The sequence below is a fragment of the Rhipicephalus microplus genome, chromosome 5 (genome assembly GCF_043290135.1).
Source record: "Rhipicephalus microplus isolate Deutch F79 chromosome 5, USDA_Rmic, whole genome shotgun sequence".
NCBI lineage: Eukaryota > Metazoa > Arthropoda > Arachnida > Ixodida > Ixodidae > Rhipicephalus > Rhipicephalus microplus.
In genome coordinates this window covers 162,101,944-162,120,845 of record NC_134704.1, presented here as the reverse complement: position 1 = coordinate 162,120,845, position 18,902 = coordinate 162,101,944, and the positions used below count along the sequence as shown (strand labels likewise).

Below are 18,902 nucleotides of genomic sequence, written 5' to 3'. Positions count from 1 at the left end.
CTGTCTATTCACTCATTTGTCTGTCTACAATGACTTGTCTCTTTACCTGTGCTTCTTCGACAGAAGGCCGAGCAAAACATGCTACCGCGTGTGTGCGAACGGCTACACTAAGTGTACTGGGTGGCGATACGGTAGCACGTCTGACTCCAGATCACAAGGTTGTGTGTTCGAATCACGTCCGGGTCAAATCCTCTTTTTTATTATTCTGATCTATCTGTCTATCTACTTATCTGTATGTCTACAATGACATGTCTTTTTACCTGTGCTTCATCGACAGAAGGCCGAGCAAACCATGCTACCACGTGTGTGCGAATGGTTACCTAACGGACTCGGTGGCGACACGGTAGCACGTCTGACTCCTGATCAGAAGGTTGCGTGTTCGAATCACGTCCGGGTTAAATTCTCTTTTTTATAATTTTCATCTATTTATCTTTTTATTTGTCTGTCTACGATGACTTGTCTCGTTACCTGTGCTTCATCGACAGAAGGCCGAGCGAAACATGCTACCACGTGTGTGCGAACGGCTACCCTAAATGGACTCGGTGGCGAACTGTTAGCGCATCCGACTCCAGATCAGAAGGTTGTGTGCTCGAATCGCGTCCGGGTCAAATTTTCTTTCTTATTATTTTCATCTGTCTATCTACTTATTTGTCTGTCTACAACAACTTGTCTCTTTACCAGTGCTGCATCGACAGAAGGCCGAGCAAAACATGCTACCGCGTGTGTGCGTACGGCTTCACTAAGTGGACTCGGTGGCGACACGGTAGCACGTCTGTCTCCATATCAGAAGGTTGCGTGTTCGAATCACGTCCGGGTCAAATTCTCTTTTTTCTTATTTTCTTCTATTTGTCTATCTACTTATTTGTCTGTGTACAATGACTTGTCTAGTTACCTGTGCTTCATCGACAGAAGGCCGAGCAAAACATGCTACCGCGTGTGTGCGAACGGCTACACTAAGTGTACTGGGTGGCGATACGGTAGCACGTCTGACTGCAGATCACAAGGTTGCGTGTTCGAATCACGTCCGGGTCAAATCCTCTTTTTTAATATTTTGATCTATCTGTCTATCTACTTATCTGTATGTCTACAATGACTTGTCTCTTTACCTGTGCTTCATCGACAGAAGGCCGAGCAAAACATGCTACCACGTGTGTGCGAATGGTTACCTAACGGACTCGGTGGCGACACGGTAGCACGTCTGACTCCAGATCAGAAGGTTGCGTGTTCGAATCACGTCCTGGTCAAATTCTCTTTTTATTATTTTCATCTGTCTATCTACTTATTTGTCTGTCTACAATGACATGTCTCTTTACCTGTGCTTCATCGACAGAAGGCCGAGCAAATCATGCTACCGCGTGTGTGCGAACGGCTACCCTAGACGGATTCGATGGCGACATGGTAGCACGTTTGACTCCAGATCAGAAGGTTGCGTGTTCGAATCACGTCCGGGTAAAAGTCTCTTTTTATTATTTTCATCTATCTGTCTATCTACTCATTTGTCTGTCTACAATGACTTGTCTCTTTACCTGTGCTTCATCGACAGAAGCCTGAGCAAAACATGCTACCACGTGTCTGCGAACGGCTGCCCTGAGCGGACTCGGAGGTGCAATGGTAGCGCGTCTGACTCCAGATCAGTAGGTTAAACGTTCGAATCACGTCCAGGTCAAATTCTCTTTTTATTATTTTCATCTATCTGTCTATCTACTTATTTGTCTGTCTAAAATTACTTGTCCCTTTACCGGTGCTTCATCGACATAAGGCTGTGCAAAACATGCTAACAAGTGTGGGCGAATGGCTACCCTCAGCGGACTCGGTGGCGCAACTTTAGCACGTCTGACTCCAGATCAGAAGGTTGCGTGTTCTAATCACGTCCGCGTCAAATTCTCTTTTTAGTATTTTCATCTGTCTATCCACTTATTTGTCTGTCTACAATGACTTGTCTCTTTACCTGTGCTTCATCGACAGAAGGCCGAGCGAAACATGCTACCGCGTGTGCGCGTACGGCTTCACTAAGTAGACTCGGTGGCGACACGGTAGCACGTCTGTCTCCATATCAGAAGGTTGCGTGTTCGAATCACGTCCGGGTCAAATTCTCTTTTTTCTTATTTTCTTCTATTTGTCTATCTACTTATTTGTCTGTGTACAATGACTTGTCTCGTTACCTGTGCTTCATCGACAGAAGGCCGAGCAAAACAAGCTACCGCGTGTGTGCGAACGGCTACGCTAAGTGGATTCGGTGGCGACACGGTAGCGCGTCTTACTACGGATCAGAGTGTTGCGTGTTCGAATCACGTCCGTGTTAAGTTCTCGTTTTTGTTATTTTCATCTGTCTATCTACCTATTTGTCTGTCTACAACGGCTTGTCTCTTTACCTGTGCTTCATCGATAGAAGGCCAAGCAAAACATGCTACCACGTGTGTGCGAACGACTACCCTAAGCGGATTCGATGGCGACACGGTAGCACGTCTGACTCCAAATCAGAAGGTTGCGTGTTCGAATAACGTCCGGGTAAAAGTCTCTCTTTAATATTTTTATCTATCTGTCTAACTACTTATTTGTCTGTCTACAATGACTCTTCTCTTTAGCTGTGCTTCCTCGACAGAAGGCCGAGCAAAACATGCTACCACGTGTGTGCGAACGGCCACCCTAAACGGACTCGGTGGCGACATGTTAGCATGTCTGACTACAGATCAGAAGGTTGCGAGCTTATATCACGTCTGGATCAAATTTCCTTTTTTCTTATTTCATCATTCTGTCTCTCTACATATTTGTCTGTCTACAATGACTTGTCTCTTTACCTGTGCTTCATCGACAAAATGCCGAAAAAACATGCTACCACGTGTGTTCGAACGCCTACCCTAAGCGGACTCGGTGGCGCAACGGTAGCGCGTCTGACTCCAGATCAGAAGGTTGCGTGTTCGAATCACGTTCGGGTCAAGTTCTCTTTTACATATTTTCATCTGCCTATCTGCTTATTTGTCTGTCTACAATGACATGTCTGTTTACCTGTGCTTCATCGACAGAAGGCCGAGCAAATCATGCTACCGCGTGTGTGCGAACGGCTACCCTAAGCGGATTCGATGGCGACACGGTAGCACGTCTGACTCCAGATCAAAAGGTTGCGTGTTTGAATCACGTCCGGGTAAAAGTCTCTTTTTATTATTTTCATCTATCTGTGTATCTACTTATTTGTCTGTCTACAAGTACTCTTCTCTTTAGCTGTGCTTCCTCGACAGAAGGCCGAGAAAACATGCTACCACGTGTGTGTGAACGGCTACCCTAAGCGGACTCGGTGGCGCAACGGTAGCGCGTCTGACTCCAGATCAGAAGGTTGCGTGTTCGAATCACGTCGGGGTCAAATTCTCTTTTTATTGTTTTCAACTATCTGTCTACTGATTTGTCTGTGTACAATGACTTCTCTATTTACCTATGCTTCATCGGCAGAAGGCCGAGCAATATATGCAACTGCGTGTGTGCGAACGGCTACACTAAGTCAACTCGGTGGCGACCCGGTAGGACGTCTGACTCCAGATCAGTAGGTTAAATGTTTCAATCACGTCCGGGTCAAATTCTATTTTTATTATTTTCATCTATCTGTCTATCTACATATTTGTCTGTCTAAAATGACTTGTCCATTTACCAGTGCTTCATCGACATAAGGCCGTGCGAAACATGCTACCACGTGTGTGCGAACGGCTACCCTAAGCGGACTTGGTGGCGCAACTTTAGCACGTCTGACTCCAGATCAGAAGGTTGCGTGTTCGAATCAAGTCCGGGTCAAATTCTTTTTTTTATTATTTTCATCTGTCTCTTCACTTATTTGTCCGTCTACAATGACTTGTCTCTTTACCTGTGCTTCATCGACAGAAGGCCGAGCAATACATGCTACTGCGTGTGTGCGCACGACTACACTAAGTCAACTCGGTGGCGACCCGGTAGGACGTCTGACTCCAGATCACAAGGTTGCGTGTTGAAATCACGTCAGGGTAAAAGTCTCTTTTTATTATTTTCATCTATCTGTCTATCTACTCATTTGTCTGTCTACAATGACTTGTCTCTTTACCTGTGCTTCATCGACAGAAGACCGAGCAAAACATGCTACCACGTGTGTGCGAACGGCTGCCCTGAGCGGACTCGGAGGTGCAACGGTAGCGCGTCTGACTCCAGATCAGTGGGCTAAATGTTCGAATCACGTCCGGGTCAAATTCTCTTTTTATTATTTTCATCTATCTGTCTATCTACTTATTTGTCTGTCTAAAATTACTTGTCCCTTTACCTGTGCTTCATCGACAGAAGGCCGAGCAAAACATGCTACCACGTGTGCGAACGGCCACCCTAAACGGACTCGGTGGCGACATGTTAGCATGTCTGACTACAGATCAGAAGGTTGCGAGCTTATATCACGTCTGGATCAAATTTCCTTTTTTTCTTATTTCATCATTCTGTCTCTCTAAATATTTGTCTGTCTACAATGACTTGTCTCTTTACCTGTGCTTCATCGACAAAAGGCCGAAAAAACATGCTACCACGTGTGTTCGAACGGCTACCCTAAGCGGACTCGGTGGCGCAACGGTAGCGCGTCTGACTCCAGATCAGAAGGTTGCGTGTTCGAATCACGTTCGGGTCAAGTTCTCTTTTACATATTTTCATCTGCCTATCTGCTTATTTGTCTGTCTACAATGACATGTCTGTTTACCTGTGCTTCATCGACAGAAGGCCGAGCAAATCATGCTACCGCGTGTGTGCGAACGGCTACCCTAAGCGGATTCGATGGCGACACGGTAGCACGTCTGACTCCAGATCAAAAGGTTGCGTGTTTGAATCACGTCCGGGTAAAAGTCTCTTTTTATTATTTTCATCTATCTGTGTATCTACTTATTTGTCTGTCTACAAGTACTCTTCTCTTTAGCTGTGCTTCCTCGACAGAAGGCCGAGAAAACATGCTACCACGTGTGTGTGAACGGCTACCCTAAGCGGACTCGGTGGCGCAACGGTAGCGCGTCTGACTCCAGATCAGAAGGTTGCGTGCTCGAATCACGTCGGGGTCAAATTCTCTTTTTATTGTTTTCAACTATCTGTCTACTGATTTGTCTGTCTACAATGACTTCTCTATTTACCTATGCTTCATCGGCAGAAGGCCGAGCAATACAAGCTACTGCGTGTGTGCGAACGGCTACACTAAGTCAACTCGGTGGCGACCCGGTAGGACGTCTGACTCCAGATCAGTAGGTTAAATGTTTCAATCACGTCCAGGTCAAATTCTCTTTTTATTATTTTCATCTATCTGTCTATCTACATATTTGTCTGTCTAAAATGACTTGTCCATTTACCAGTGCTTCATCGACATAAGGCCGTGCAAAACATGCTACCACGTGTGTGCGAACGGCTACCCTAAGCGGACTTGGTGGCGCAACTTTAGCACGTCTGACTCCAGATCAGAAGGTTGCGTGTTCGAATCAAGTCCGGGTCAAATTCTTTTTTTTATTATTTTCATCTGTCTCTTCACTTATTTGTCTGTCTACAATGACTTGTCTCTTTACCTGTGCTTCATCGACAGAAGGCCGAGCAATACATGCTACTGCGTGTGTGCGCACGACTACACTAAGTCAACTCGGTGGCGACCCGGTAGGACCTCTTACTCCAGATCAGGAGGTTGCGTGTTCGAATCAAGTCGATGTGAAGTTCTCTCTTGTTATTTTCATCTATCTGTCTATCTACTTATTTGTCTGTCTACAATGACTTGTCTCTTTACCTGTGCTTCATCGACAGAAGGCCGAGCAAAACATGCTACCACGTGTGTGCGAACGGCTGCCCTGAGCGGACTCGGAGGTGCAATGGTAGCGCGTCTGACTCCAGATCAGTGGGTTAAATGTTCGAATCACGTCCGGGTCTAATTCTCTTTTTATTATTTTCATTTATCTGTCTATTTACTTATTTGTCTGTCTAAAATGACTTGTCTCTTTACCTGCGCTTCATCGACATAAGGCCGTGCAAAACATGCCACCACGAGTGTGCGAACGGCTACCCTAAGCGGACTCGGTGGCGCAACTTTAGCACGTTTGATTCCAGATCAGAAGGTTGCGTGTTCTAATCACGTCCGCGTCAAACTCTCTTTTTAGTATTTTCATCTATCTGTGTGTCTACTTATTTCTCTATCTGCAATGACTTGTCCCTTTACCTGTGCTTCATCGACAGAAGGCCGAGCAAAACATGCTACCGCGTGTGTGCGAACGGTTACTCTAAGCGGACTCAGTGGCGCAACTTTAGCACGTCTGACTCCAGATCAGAAGGTTGCGTGTTCGAATCAAGTCCGGGTCAAATTCTTTTTTTTATTATTTTCATCTGTCTATTCACTTATCTGTCTGTCTCAATGACTTGTCTCTTTACCTGTGCTTCATCGACAGAAGGCCGAGCAAAACATGCTACCGCGTGTGTGCGAACGGCTACACTAAGTGTACTGGGTGGCGATACGGTAGCACGTCTGACTCCAGATCACAAGGTTGCATGTTCGAATCACGTCCGGGTCAAATCCTCTTTTTTATTATTTTGATCTATCTGTCTATCTACTTATCTGTATGTCTACAATGACTTGTCTCTTTACCTGTGCTTCATCGACAGAAGGCCGAGCAAAACATGCTACCACGTGTGTGCGAATGGTTACCTAACGGACTCGGTGGCGACACGGTAGCACGTCTGACTCCAGATCAGAAGGTTGCGTGTTCGAATCACGTCCTGGTCAAATTCTCTTTTTATCATTTTCATCTGTCTATCTACTTATTTGTCTGTCTACAATGACATGTCTCTTTACCTGTGCTTCATCGACAGAAGGCCGAGCAAATCATGCTACCGCGTGTGTGCGAACGGCTACCCTAGACGGATTCGATGGCGACACGGTAGCACGTTTGACTCCAGATCAGAAGGTTGCGTGTTCGAATCACGTCCAGGTAAAAGTCTCTCTTTATTATTTTCATCTATCTGTCTATCTACTCATTTGTCTGTCTACAATGACTCTTCTCTTTAGCTGTGCTTCCTCGACAGAAGGCCGAGCAAAACATGCTACCACGTGTGTGCGAACGGCCACCCTAAACGGACTCGGTGGCGCCATGTTAGCATGTCTGGCTACAGATCAGAAGGTTGCGAGCTTGAATCACGTCTGGATCAAATTTTCTTTTTTCTTATTTTCATCATTCTGTCTATCTACTTATTTGTCTGTCTACAATGACTTGTCTCTTTACCTGTGCTTCATCCCCAGAAGGCCGAAAAAACATGCTACCACGTGTGTGCGAACGGCTACCCTAAGCGGACTCGATGGCGCAACAGTAGCGCGTCTGACTCCAGATCAGAAGGTTGCGTGTTGGAATCACGTCAGGGTAAAAGTCTCTCTTTATTATTTTCATCTATCTGTCTATCTACTCATTTGTCTGTCTACAATGACTCTTCTCTTTAGCTGTGCTTCCTCGACAGAAGGCCGAGCAAAACATGCTACCACGTGTGTGCGAACGGCTGCCCTGAGCGGACTGGGAGGTGCAACGGTAGCGCGTCTGACTCCAGATCAGTAGGCTAAATGTTCGAATCACGTCCGGGTCAAATTCTCTTTTTATTATTTTCATCTATCTGTCTATCTACTTATTTGTCTGTCTAAAATTACTTGTCCCTTTACCTGTGCTTCATCGACATAAGGCCGTGCAAAACATGCTAACAAGTGTGGGCGAACGGCTACCCTAAGCGGACTCGGTGGCGCAACTTTAGCACGTCTGACTCCAGATCAGAAGGTTGCGTGTTCTAATCACGTCTGCGTCAAATTCTCTTTTTAGTATTTTCATCTATGTGTGTATCTACTTATTTGTCTATCTGCAATGACTTGTCCTTTTACCTGTGCTTCATCGACAGAAGGCCGAGCAAAACATGCTACAGCGTGTGTGCGAACAATTACTCTAAGCGGACTCAGTGGCGCAACTTTAGCACATCTGACTCCAGATCAGAAGGTTGCGTGTTCGAATCAAGTCCGGGTCAAATTCTTTTTTTATTATTTTCATCTGTCTATCCACCTATTTGTCTGTCTACAATGACTTGTCTCTTTACCGGTGCTTCATCGACAGAAGGCCGAGCAAAACATGCTACCGCGTGTGTGCGAACGGCTACACTAAGTGTACTCGGTGGCGATACGGTAGCACGTCTGACTCCAGATCACAAGGTTGCGTGTTCGAATCAGGTCTGGATCAAATCCTCTTTTTTATTATTTTCATCTATCTGTCTATCTACTTATCTGTATGTCTACAATGACTTGTCTCTTTACCTGTGCTTCATCAACAGAAGGCCGAGCAAAACATGCTACCACGTGTGTGCGAATGGTAACCTAACGGACTCGGTGGCGACACGGTAGCACGTCTGACTCAAGATCAGAAGGTTGCGTGTTCGAATCACGTCCGGGTCAAATTTTCTTTTTTATTATTTTCATCTGTTTAACTTTTTATTTGTCTGTCTACGATGACTTGTCTCTTTACCTGTGCTTCATCGACAGAAGGCCGAGCGAAACATGCTACCGCGTGTGTACAAACGGCTTCACTAAGTGGACTCGGTGGCGACACGGTAGCACGTCTGTCTCCATATCAGAAGGTTGCGTGTTCGAATCACGTCCGGGTCAAATTCTCTTTTTTCTTATTTTCTTCTATTTGTCTATCTACTTATTTGTCTGTGTGCAATGACTTGTCTAGTTACCTGTGCTTCATCGACAGAAGGCCGAGCGAAACATGCTACCGCGTGTGTGCGAACGGCTACACTAAGTGTACTGGGTGGCGATACGGTGGCACGTCTGACTCCAGATGACAAGGTTGCGTGTTTGAATCACGTCCGGGTCAAATCCTCTTGTTTATTATTTTGATCTATCTGTCTATCTACTTATCTGTATGTCTACAATGACTTGTCTCTTTACCTGTGCTTCATCGACAGAAGGCCGAGCAAAACATGCTACCACAAGTGTGCGAATGGTTACCTAACGGACTCGGTGGCGACACGGTAGCACGTCTGCCTCCAGATCAGAAGGTTGCGTGTTCGAATCACGTCCTGGTCAAATTCTCTTTTTATTATTTTCATCTGTGTATCTACTTATTTGTCTGTCTAGAATGACATGTCTCTTTACCTGTGCTTCATCGACAGAAGGCCGAGCAAATCATGCTACCGCGTGTGTGCGAACGGCTACCCTAGACGGATTCGATGGCGACACGGTAGCACGTTTGACTCCAGATCAGAAGGTTGCGTGTTCGAATCACTTCCGGGTAAAAGTCTCTTTTTATTATTTTCATCTATCTGTCTATCTACTCATTTGTCTGTCTACAATGACTTGTCTCTTTACCTGTGCTTCATCGACAGAAGGCTGAGCAAAACATGCTACCACGTGTCTGCGAACGGCTGCCCTGAGCGGACTCGGAGGTGCAACGGTAGCGCGTCTGACTCCAGATCAGTAGGTTAAACGTTCGAATCACGTCCGGGTCAAATTCTCTTTTTATTATTTTCATCTATCTGTCTATCTACTTATTTGTCTGTCTAAAATTACTTGTCCCTTTACCGGTGCTTCATCGACATAAGGCCGTGCAAAACGTGCTAACAAGTGTGGGCGAACGGCTACCCTAAGCGGACGCGGTGGCGCAACTTTAGCACGTCTGACTCCAGATCAGAAGGTTGCGTGTTCTAATCACGTCCGCGTCAAATTCTCTTTTTAGTATTTTCATCTATCTGTCTATCTACTTATTTGTCTATCTGCAATGACTTGTCCTTTTACCTGTGCTTCATCGACACAAGGCCGAGCAAAACATGCTACAGCGTGTGTGCGAACAGTTACTCTAAGCAGACTCAGTGGCGCAACTTTAACACATCTGAATCCAGATCAGAAGGCTGCGTGTTCGAATCAAGTCCGGGTCAATTTCTTTTTTTTATTATTTTCATCTGTCTATCCACCTATTTGTCTGTCTACAATGACTTGTCTCTTTACCTGTGCTTCATCGACAGAAGGCCGAGCAAAACATGCTACCGCGTAGTGCGAACGGCTACACTAAGTGTACTCGGTGGCGATACGGTAGCACGTCTGACTCCAGATCACAAGGTTGCGTGTTCGAATCAGGTCTGGGTCAAATCCTCTTTTTTATTATTTTCTTCTACTTTTCTATCTACTTGTTTGTCTGTGTACAATGAGTTGTCTCGTTACCTGTGCTTCATCGATAGAAGGTCAAGCAAAACATGCTACCCCGTGTGTGCGAACGGCTACCCTAAATGGACTCGGTGGCAACCCGGTAGCACGTCTGACTCCAGATCGGAAGGTTGCGTGTTCGAATCACGTCCGGGTCAAGCTCTCTTTTTAATATTTTCATCTGTCTATCTACTTATTTGTCTGTCTACAATGACATGTCTCTTTACCTGCGCTTCATCGACAGAAGGCCGAGCAATACATGCTACTGCGTGTGTGCGCACGACTACACTAAGTCAACTCGGTGGCGACCCGGTAGGACGTCTGACTCCAGATCACAAGGCTGCGTGTTGAAATCACGTCAGGGTAAAAGTCTCTTTTTATTATTTTCATCTATCTGTCTATCTACTCATTTGTCTGTCTACAATGACTTGTCTCTTTACCTGTGCTTCATCGACAGAAGACCGAGCAAAACATGCTACCACGTGTGTGCGAACGGCTGCCCTGAGCGGACTCGGAGGTGCAACGGTAGCGCGTCTGACTCCAGATCAGTGGGCTAAATGTTCGAATCACGTCCGGGTCAAATTCTCTTTTTATTATTTTCATCTATCTGTCTATCTACTTATTTGTCTGTCTAAAATTACTTGTTCCTTTACCTGTGCTTCATCGACAGAAGGCCGAGCAAAACATGCTACCACGTGTGCGAACGGCCACCCTAAACGGACTCGGTGGCGACATGTTAGCATGTCTGACTACAGATCAGAAGGTTGCGAGCTTATATCACGTCTGGATCAAATTTCCTTTTTTTCTTATTTCATCATTCTGTCTCTCTAAATATTTGTCTGTCTACAATGACTTGTCTCTTTACCTGTGCTTCATCGACAAAAGGCCGAAAAAACATGCTACCACGTGTGTTCGAACGGCTACCCTAAGCGGACTCGGTGGCGCAACGGTAGCGCGTCTGACTCCAGATCAGAAGGTTGCGTGTTCGAATCACGTTCGGGTCAAGTTCTCTTTTACATATTTTCATCTGCCTATCTGCTTATTTGTCTGTCTACAATGACATGTCTGTTTACCTGTGCTTCATCGACAGAAGGCCGAGCAAATCATGCTACCGCGTGTGTGCGAACGGCTACCCTAAGCGGATTCGATGGCGACACGGTAGCACGTCTGACTCCAGATCAAAAGGTTGCGTGTTTGAATCACGTCCGGGTAAAAGTCTCTTTTTATTATTTTCATCTATCTGTGTATCTACTTATTTGTCTGTCTACAAGTACTCTTCTCTTTAGCTGTGCTTCCTCGACAGAAGGCCGAGAAAACATGCTACCACGTGTGTGTGAACGGCTACCCTAAGCGGACTCGGTGGCGCAACGGTAGCGCGTCTGACTCCAGATCAGAAGGTTGCGTGCTCGAATCACGTCGGGGTCAAATTCTCTTTTTATTGTTTTCAACTATCTGTCTACTGATTTGTCTGTCTACAATGACTTCTCTATTTACCTATGCTTCATCGGCAGAAGGCCGAGCAATACAAGCTACTGCGTGTGTGCGAACGGCTACACTAAGTCAACTCGGTGGCGACCCGGTAGGACGTCTGACTCCAGATCAGTAGGTTAAATGTTTCAATCACGTCCGGGTCAAATTCTCTTTTTATTATTTTCGTCTATCTGTCTATCTACATATTTGTCTGTCTAAAATGACTTGTCCATTTACCAGTGCTTCATCGACATAAGGCCGTGCAAAACATGCTACCACGTGTGTGCGAACGGCTACCCTAAGCGGACTTGGTGGCGCAACTTTAGCACGTCTGACTCCAGATCAGAAGGTTGCGTGTTCGAATCAAGTCCGGGTCAAATTCTTTTTTTTATTATTTTCATCTGTCTCTTCACTTATTTGTCTGTCTACAATGACTTGTCTCTTTACCTGTGCTTCATCGACAGAAGGCCGAGCAATACATGCTACTGCGTGTGTGCGCACGACTACACTAAGTCAACTCGGTGGCGACCCGGTAGGACCTCTGACTCCAGATCAGGAGGTTGCGTGTTCGAATCAAGTCGATGTGAAGTTCTCTCTTTTGTTATTTTCATCTATCTGTCTATCTACTTATTTGTCTGTCTACAATGACTTGTCTCTTTACCTGTGCTTCATCGACAGAAGGCCGAGCAAAACATGCTACCACGTGTGTGCGAACGGCTGCCCTGAGCGGACTCGGAGGTGCAATGGTAGCGCGTCTGACTCCAGATCAGTGGGTTAAATGTTCGAATCACGTCCGGGTCTAATTCTCTTTTTATTATTTTCATTTATCTGTCTATTTACTTATTTGTCTGTCTAAAATGACTTGTCTCTTTACCTGCGCTTCATCGACATAAGGCCGTGCAAAACATGCCACCACGAGTGTGCGAACGGCTACCCTAAGCGGACTCGGTGGCGCAACTTTAGCACGTTTGATTCCAGATCAGAAGGTTGCGTGTTCTAATCACGTCCGCGTCAAACTCTCTTTTTAGTATTTTCATCTATCTGTGTGTCTACTTATTTCTCTATCTGCAATGACTTGTCCCTTTACGTGTGCTTCATCGACAGAAGGCCGAGCAAAACATGCTACCGCGTGTGTGCGAACGGTTACTCTAAGCGGACTCAGTGGCGCAACTTTAGCACGTCTGACTCCAGATCAGAAGGTTGCGTGTTCGAATCAAGTCCGGGTCAAATTCTTTTTTTTATTATTTTCATCTGTCTATTCACTTATCTGTCTGTCTCAATGACTTGTCTCTTTACCTGTGCTTCATCGACAGAAGGCCGAGCAAAACATGCTACCGCGTGTGTGCGAACGGCTACACTAAGTGTACTGGGTGGCGATACGGTAGCACGTCTGACTCCAGATCACAAGGTTGCATGTTCGAATCACGTCCGGGTCAAATCCTCTTTTTTATTATTTTCATCTATCTGTCTATCTACTTGTTTGTCTGTCTACAATGACTTGTCTCTTCACCTGTGCTTAATCGATAGAAGGCCGAGCAAAACATGCTACCACGTGTGTGCGAATGGCCACCCTAAGCGGACTCTGTGGCGAACTGGCATTCCACTTCCAGCTTTCGAGCGATACGGTCGCGGAATGTTCGGCTCCGACGGAGCGGTATCAGCGGCCCGACCGGGCCGCGGTGACAGGGTTTTTGCGCCTAGCGCCGACGATTATCAGGTGATTTTGCCCAATCTGCCTTCCGGACGCATCGCTGCGAATACCGTTTTCATGCATGGTGACCCGAGAGCCCGGCCTTACCGCGTCGAAGATTACCGGGACACTTTGGCCAAGCTTGGTGCGCTCGACGACGTTTTGGCGTTGGGGGCGTATCAAATGAACCACGTATGGGCTGTGACACTGACGAGTGCTGAGGCTGCTCGGAAGTTGCTCTCCGCCATCGATGTGAAGGTAAAGGATCGCCCATGTTTGCTCATTGACCCAAATAACCGCGAGGTTCGCTTGAAGCTTCACTGGTTGCTGCACGGCGTGACCGACGAAGACGTGCGTGTTGCCTTGACTCCCTATGGGAAAGTGTTCGAAGTGAAACGGGAGAAGTGGCGAGCTCCGGGCATCACAGAAAAGGCCTCAACGACGCGGTCTGTGGGACTAAAGCTGCACTCCGACGTCAAGGTTGATGACATTCCGCACCAGCTCAAGATTGCCGGAGAGCTGACTCTCGTTGTCGTTCCAGGCCGTGCACCATTGTGCCTACGGTGCAAGAGTACCGGTCACATACGTCGCGACTGCCGAGTACCCCGCTGCAGTCGTTGTCGCCGCTTCGGCCACGAAGACGCCGACTGCGCGAAGACATATGCCAGTGTGACTGGACCAGCGCAGGAAAGTGATGCACTGGAGCACCTCATGGACGAAGCAGACTCGGAAGAAACAGCAGGAGTTAACCCGAGCTGTGCTGTGGAAGATGGGTCGTCATGCCGTCAAGAAGAGGGCGTGTGTGAAGCACCAGGTAAGCCCGACGCCGGGCTTCCATATGAAGGCGTAGACGAAAGTAGTGAAAAGGTGGATGCAAGCAGCACCGGCGACACGTGTCTTGGCTCAGCAGACGAGACCCCCTCCGAGGCTGAACCGATGACTGGGATTGAAAGCGACAGTGGCACTGTGACGGGGAAGCGTCCCCGTGACGAAGGGAAAAAAGACAAGGGCACCACTGCTGCCTCGCCGGACGAACCACCCGCCAAGACGACTCCCGCTCGGCGGCCTACCATCCGGCTACGGCCAAACATTTCGTCGGAGCGCAAGACGGCGGAAACGCCGCCTTCGCCAACTTAAGGACTGTACTGGGACAAGGCGTTCAGGAAGGAATTGCAGTTGTAAGGTAAGCGCCATGCCCCTGGGTTTTTCGTAGCCTTACAATGGTGCAAATAGAAAATTCAATCCGTGTGGCCACTTTAAATGTGCGTGGCCTGGCCTCACGAAGAAAACAATGTCAACTTTATCGGCTAGTAAGTGACCTCGACCTTGACATACTGGCAGTCCAAGAGACTAAAGTCCATGGTGACGATGAAACTGGGGGCATGGTGCGCCAATTCTTGCCGCGGTATTCTGTTGTAGTTAGCCATGCCATAGGGACTTCTTCTGGTTGCGTTTTGTTCGTCAGACAGAGTCTGGGTGCTAAAGTAGAAGCGTCAACGTCATGTCCGTCTGGTCGGCTCATTGTTTGTGATCTTTTGTTTTCGGGATTGGAATGGCGCGTAATATGCTTGTACGCACCGACTGTCACTGACGAAAGACGCATATTTTTCGAACAACTGAAGCAGTATACCAATTGTAATAGGCTCCTAATCATTATTGGCGATTTCAACTGCGTCCTTTCAGCCAAAGACAAAACTAGCGAACGACCTTACAGGGATGCAAGTACGGCTGTCTTAAGCGATATGGTAAGAGAACATGGTTTGGAGGATGTGGCTGAATGTCTCGGTGGTGGCCGGACTATGCAGTACACCCACTTTCAGGCAGCCAGCCATGCCCGACTAGATAGGGCGTACGTGAGTGTAGAATTGGTACCGATTTGCAAGGCGTACCGTGTTAACGCCGTTTCATTTAGTGACCACTGCTTGGTTAGCTTTGTCGTAGCTAGCACGAAAGAAACGAAAAGGGCCTTCGAGTGGCAACTATGGAAATTGAATTCGAATCTGCTGAGTGATGAAAAATTTATGGAGGAAGTAATGACGGAAGTTGAAAAAATGAAAGTTCGCAGTAAAAAGACGTTTAGAGAAAAATGGGAGAACTTCAAGCAGGTCGTTAAATTGAAGGCTTTGGAACGCTCGAGCGCTATAAGCAGAGAAAAAGGAGCAGAAGAAAAGCTCATGCGCAGAAACCTGGAAAAATTGCTCCTCGAAGAATGTAGATTGCCCGGCATGTTTCTTGAAGATATTCGCGCGTTGAAAAGTAAAATTGAGCGGTTCGATGTCGAAAGATACCGCGGTGCTATGGTTCGGGCAAGAGCCGAGCGACTGATAACGGCAGAAGCACCGTCAAAAAGGGCGTTGGGCTCAGAAAAGTGGCATGCGCGTCGTAATCAGATAACAGAAATTGAACACGAGGGTGAGGTCAGCGATGTCGCAGATGTTATCGAGCGTGCTTTCTTTGAGCACTTCAATGGTTTATTCGCCGCCAGCTCAGTTGAAGTCGATCGTTTTAAAAAAGATTTTTTACCGCTGATGCCGAAGCTTGACAATAATACAAAAGAATTATTGGAGGAACCCATTTCGGAAGAGGAAGTTAACAGTGCTATTGAAAGTATGCATCCCGGGAAATCGCCTGGCCCTGATGGCCTGACTTCCGCCTTTTATAAGTGTTTCAAGTATGAAATAACACCAGTCTTAGCCGACGTTTATAATGAGGCATTCGAGCTGAAAATATTACCCCCGTCCTTTTCATCATCTCACACTGTTCTTATACCAAAATCGGAAGACCCCATTGCACTGCGCAAAGTAAATTCTTACCGCCCAATCTGCCTCACTAATGGAGATTACAAGATATTCATGAAAATCCTAGCTAAAAGGTTGCAAACAGTCATTACGGAGCTCGTGGGGCCGCATCAGACGTGCGGCATTAAAGGTCGCACTATCCTCACGAATATACACGCAGCCCGGAGCATCCTCGAATGTTGTGACGCTATTGGTGCGCGAGTCGCAATGCTGCAGATCGACCTCGAGAAGGCTTTTGACAGGGTGCCTCATGAAATTCTGCTGTGCATCCTAGATTATGTGAATTTAGGGAAAATAATCAAAGAGGGGGTTGTCATGGCGTACCGAGACTGCTCAACGCGGCTAATCGTTAACAAGGTGGTGGGGAAGCGCATCCCAGTCAAGCGTTCGGTCCGTCAGGGTTGTCCTCTCTCACCACTATTGTTTTGTTTGTACATAGAGTCCTTTTGTTTGAGTGTCATAAAGAATGACTGTGTTCGTGGGTTTAAGCTGCACGAGGTTGAAGTCCGACTGTTGGCGTATGCGGACGATATTGCCATTTTTTGCGCGGACTCTGACAGCATAGCAGATGCTGTCAAATGCGTTACTAACTTCTGTGTTGCAAGTGGCAGCGCTGTAAACTGGGGAAAATGCCTTGGCTTTTGGCACGGTGACTGGGCAGAAACCCCTGACAGTTTTGCCAGCATAAGGTTTGTTACGACACCGGTGAAATACTTGGGTGCCCCCCTCGAATGCTACAAAGACAGCGACTCGTACTGGAGGAGCCAAGTGGATAACCTGCGGGAAAGAGTGAACAAGTGGAATGGCTGGAATTGGTCTATGTTTTCTAAAGCCACAATTTGCAACATATTCTTAGTAAGTAAAATTTGGTATATCTTACAAGTCTTACATTGTTCAAGGGTAAACATCCAAAAATTTCACCGTGTGTTCGCTGTCTTTGTGTGGGAATCGTCTTGGGAAAGATCGAGTCGGACCAATTTATTTCTTCGAGTGCGAAATGGAGGACTCGGCTTGTCGCATTTGTTTTTAAGACAGGTAGTCAATCGATTTTGTTTCTTTAGAGACGTCGACAACCCATTCCTTCGCACTGTCTGTCAACTTCGCCTGGGGCAACACTTGCCTAACATGGTTGTATCAACCTGCAGCGTACCTGGTGGTGTTTATGGCTTTCTCCGCGAAGTTGTACTTTCTTGTAGGTTTCTGTCAGTGCGGTTTTCACTTGAATACTTGAGTCAAGTCCGACGAAGAAAGTTGTACAAGGACCTACGTGATGTGTTTTTACCAGTGCCTTTGTATCGGTCCCTTTACAATGTATGCCATGGCCACACTGTACTAAAGCGCGTCAAGGCGATGAAAATATCACCAGGTGCTAAGAATTTCTTTTTTAAATTACATACCGGTACGCTGACTGTCAAAACCTGGATGGCTGCAAAGGGGTTTTACGTTCCTTGGGGCACGCATTGCATAATATGCAGAAAGGAGGAGACAATTGAGCATGTATTCATTGACTGCTGGGATGCTGTTTTTCTTTGGGACGTGCTCCAGCGCACGATCAAAAAAGACTTCCCCATTGATGCATATGGCATCCGCTATTTGCAAATACAAAGTGACGATGGTACCCCTTATGATATGATAATGCTTATGGCTCTTCATAGCATTTGGAAATCCAGGATGGCAGCCATGCACTTTGATGTAGATGCACGAGCACCCACCCAATACTTCAAAGAGTATATAAGAAATTTTGTGGATGAACAAAAGTTGGAGGAATTCCCCCCAGAATGGTTGCCGCGCGTCGAATTACTATCGACGATAAAAACATTTTAACAGATGCGTGGCCACATCGTTTGAGCCACGGTTTTTACAATGTTTTGGATTGTGTTGTGTATCAGTTAATATGTGTATTGTTTACGTGAGCCGAAAACAGGCAATAAAGAAAAAAAAAAGACTCGGTGGCGACACGGTAGCACGTCTGACTCCAGATCAGAAGGTTGCGTGTTCGAATCACGTCCTGGTCAAATTCTCTTTTTATCATTTTCATCTGTCTATCTACTTATTTGTCTGTCTACAATGACATGTCTCTTTACCTGTGCTTCATCGACAGAAGGCCGAGCAAATCATGCTACCGCGTGTGTGCGAACGGCTACCCTAGACGGATTCGATGGCGACACGGTAGCACGTTTGACTCCAGATCAGAAGGTTGCGTGTTCGAATCACGTCCAGGTAAAAGTCTCTCTTTATTATTTTCATCTATCTGTCTATCTACTCATTTGTCTGTCTACAATGACTCTTCTCTTTAGCTGTGCTTCCTCGACAGAAGGCCGAGCAAAACATGCTACCACGTGTGTGCGAACGGCCACCCTAAACGGACTCGGTGGCGCCATGTTAGCATGTCTGGCTACAGATCAGAAGGCTGCGAGCTTGAATCACGTCTGGATCAAATTTTCTTTTTTCTTATTTTCATCATTCTGTCTATCTACCTATTTGTCTGTCTACAATGACTTGTCTCTTTACCTGTGCTTCATCCCCAGAAGGCCGAAAAAACATGCTACCACGTGTGTGCGAACGGCTACCCTAAGCGGACTCGATGGCGCAACGGTAGCGCGTCTGACTCCAGATCAGAAGGTTGCGTGTTGGAATCACGTCAGGGTAAAAGTCTCTCTTTATTATTTTCATCTATCTGTCTATCTACTCATTTGTCTGTCTACAATGACTCTTCTCTTTAGCTGTGCTTCCTCGACAGAAGGCCGAGCAAAACATGCTA

The 18,902-nt window shown here is 46.6% G+C and overlaps 6 non-coding genes across 6 annotated transcripts; all 6 read left to right on the top strand.

Annotated features, from left to right (window-relative positions):
• The first annotated feature begins 2,865 nt into the window (after positions 1-2,865).
• On the top strand, positions 2,866-2,937 carry TRNAW-CCA (transfer RNA tryptophan (anticodon CCA)). Its single transcript has one exon. It is a non-coding gene; the product is annotated as a tRNA-Trp (tRNA).
• Positions 2,938-3,286: 349 nt separating this feature from the next.
• On the top strand, positions 3,287-3,358 carry TRNAW-CCA (transfer RNA tryptophan (anticodon CCA)). The gene has a single exon. It is a non-coding gene; the product is annotated as a tRNA-Trp (tRNA).
• A 1,197-nt stretch (positions 3,359-4,555) lies between these two features.
• Positions 4,556-4,627, top strand: TRNAW-CCA (transfer RNA tryptophan (anticodon CCA)). Its single transcript has one exon. It is a non-coding gene; the product is annotated as a tRNA-Trp (tRNA).
• A 349-nt stretch (positions 4,628-4,976) lies between these two features.
• TRNAW-CCA (transfer RNA tryptophan (anticodon CCA)) lies at positions 4,977-5,048 on the top strand. Its single transcript has one exon. It is a non-coding gene; the product is annotated as a tRNA-Trp (tRNA).
• Positions 5,049-11,115: 6,067 nt separating this feature from the next.
• On the top strand, positions 11,116-11,187 carry TRNAW-CCA (transfer RNA tryptophan (anticodon CCA)). The gene has a single exon. It is a non-coding gene; the product is annotated as a tRNA-Trp (tRNA).
• Positions 11,188-11,536: 349 nt separating this feature from the next.
• TRNAW-CCA (transfer RNA tryptophan (anticodon CCA)) lies at positions 11,537-11,608 on the top strand. The gene has a single exon. It is a non-coding gene; the product is annotated as a tRNA-Trp (tRNA).
• Positions 11,609-18,902: the final 7,294 nt, after the last annotated feature.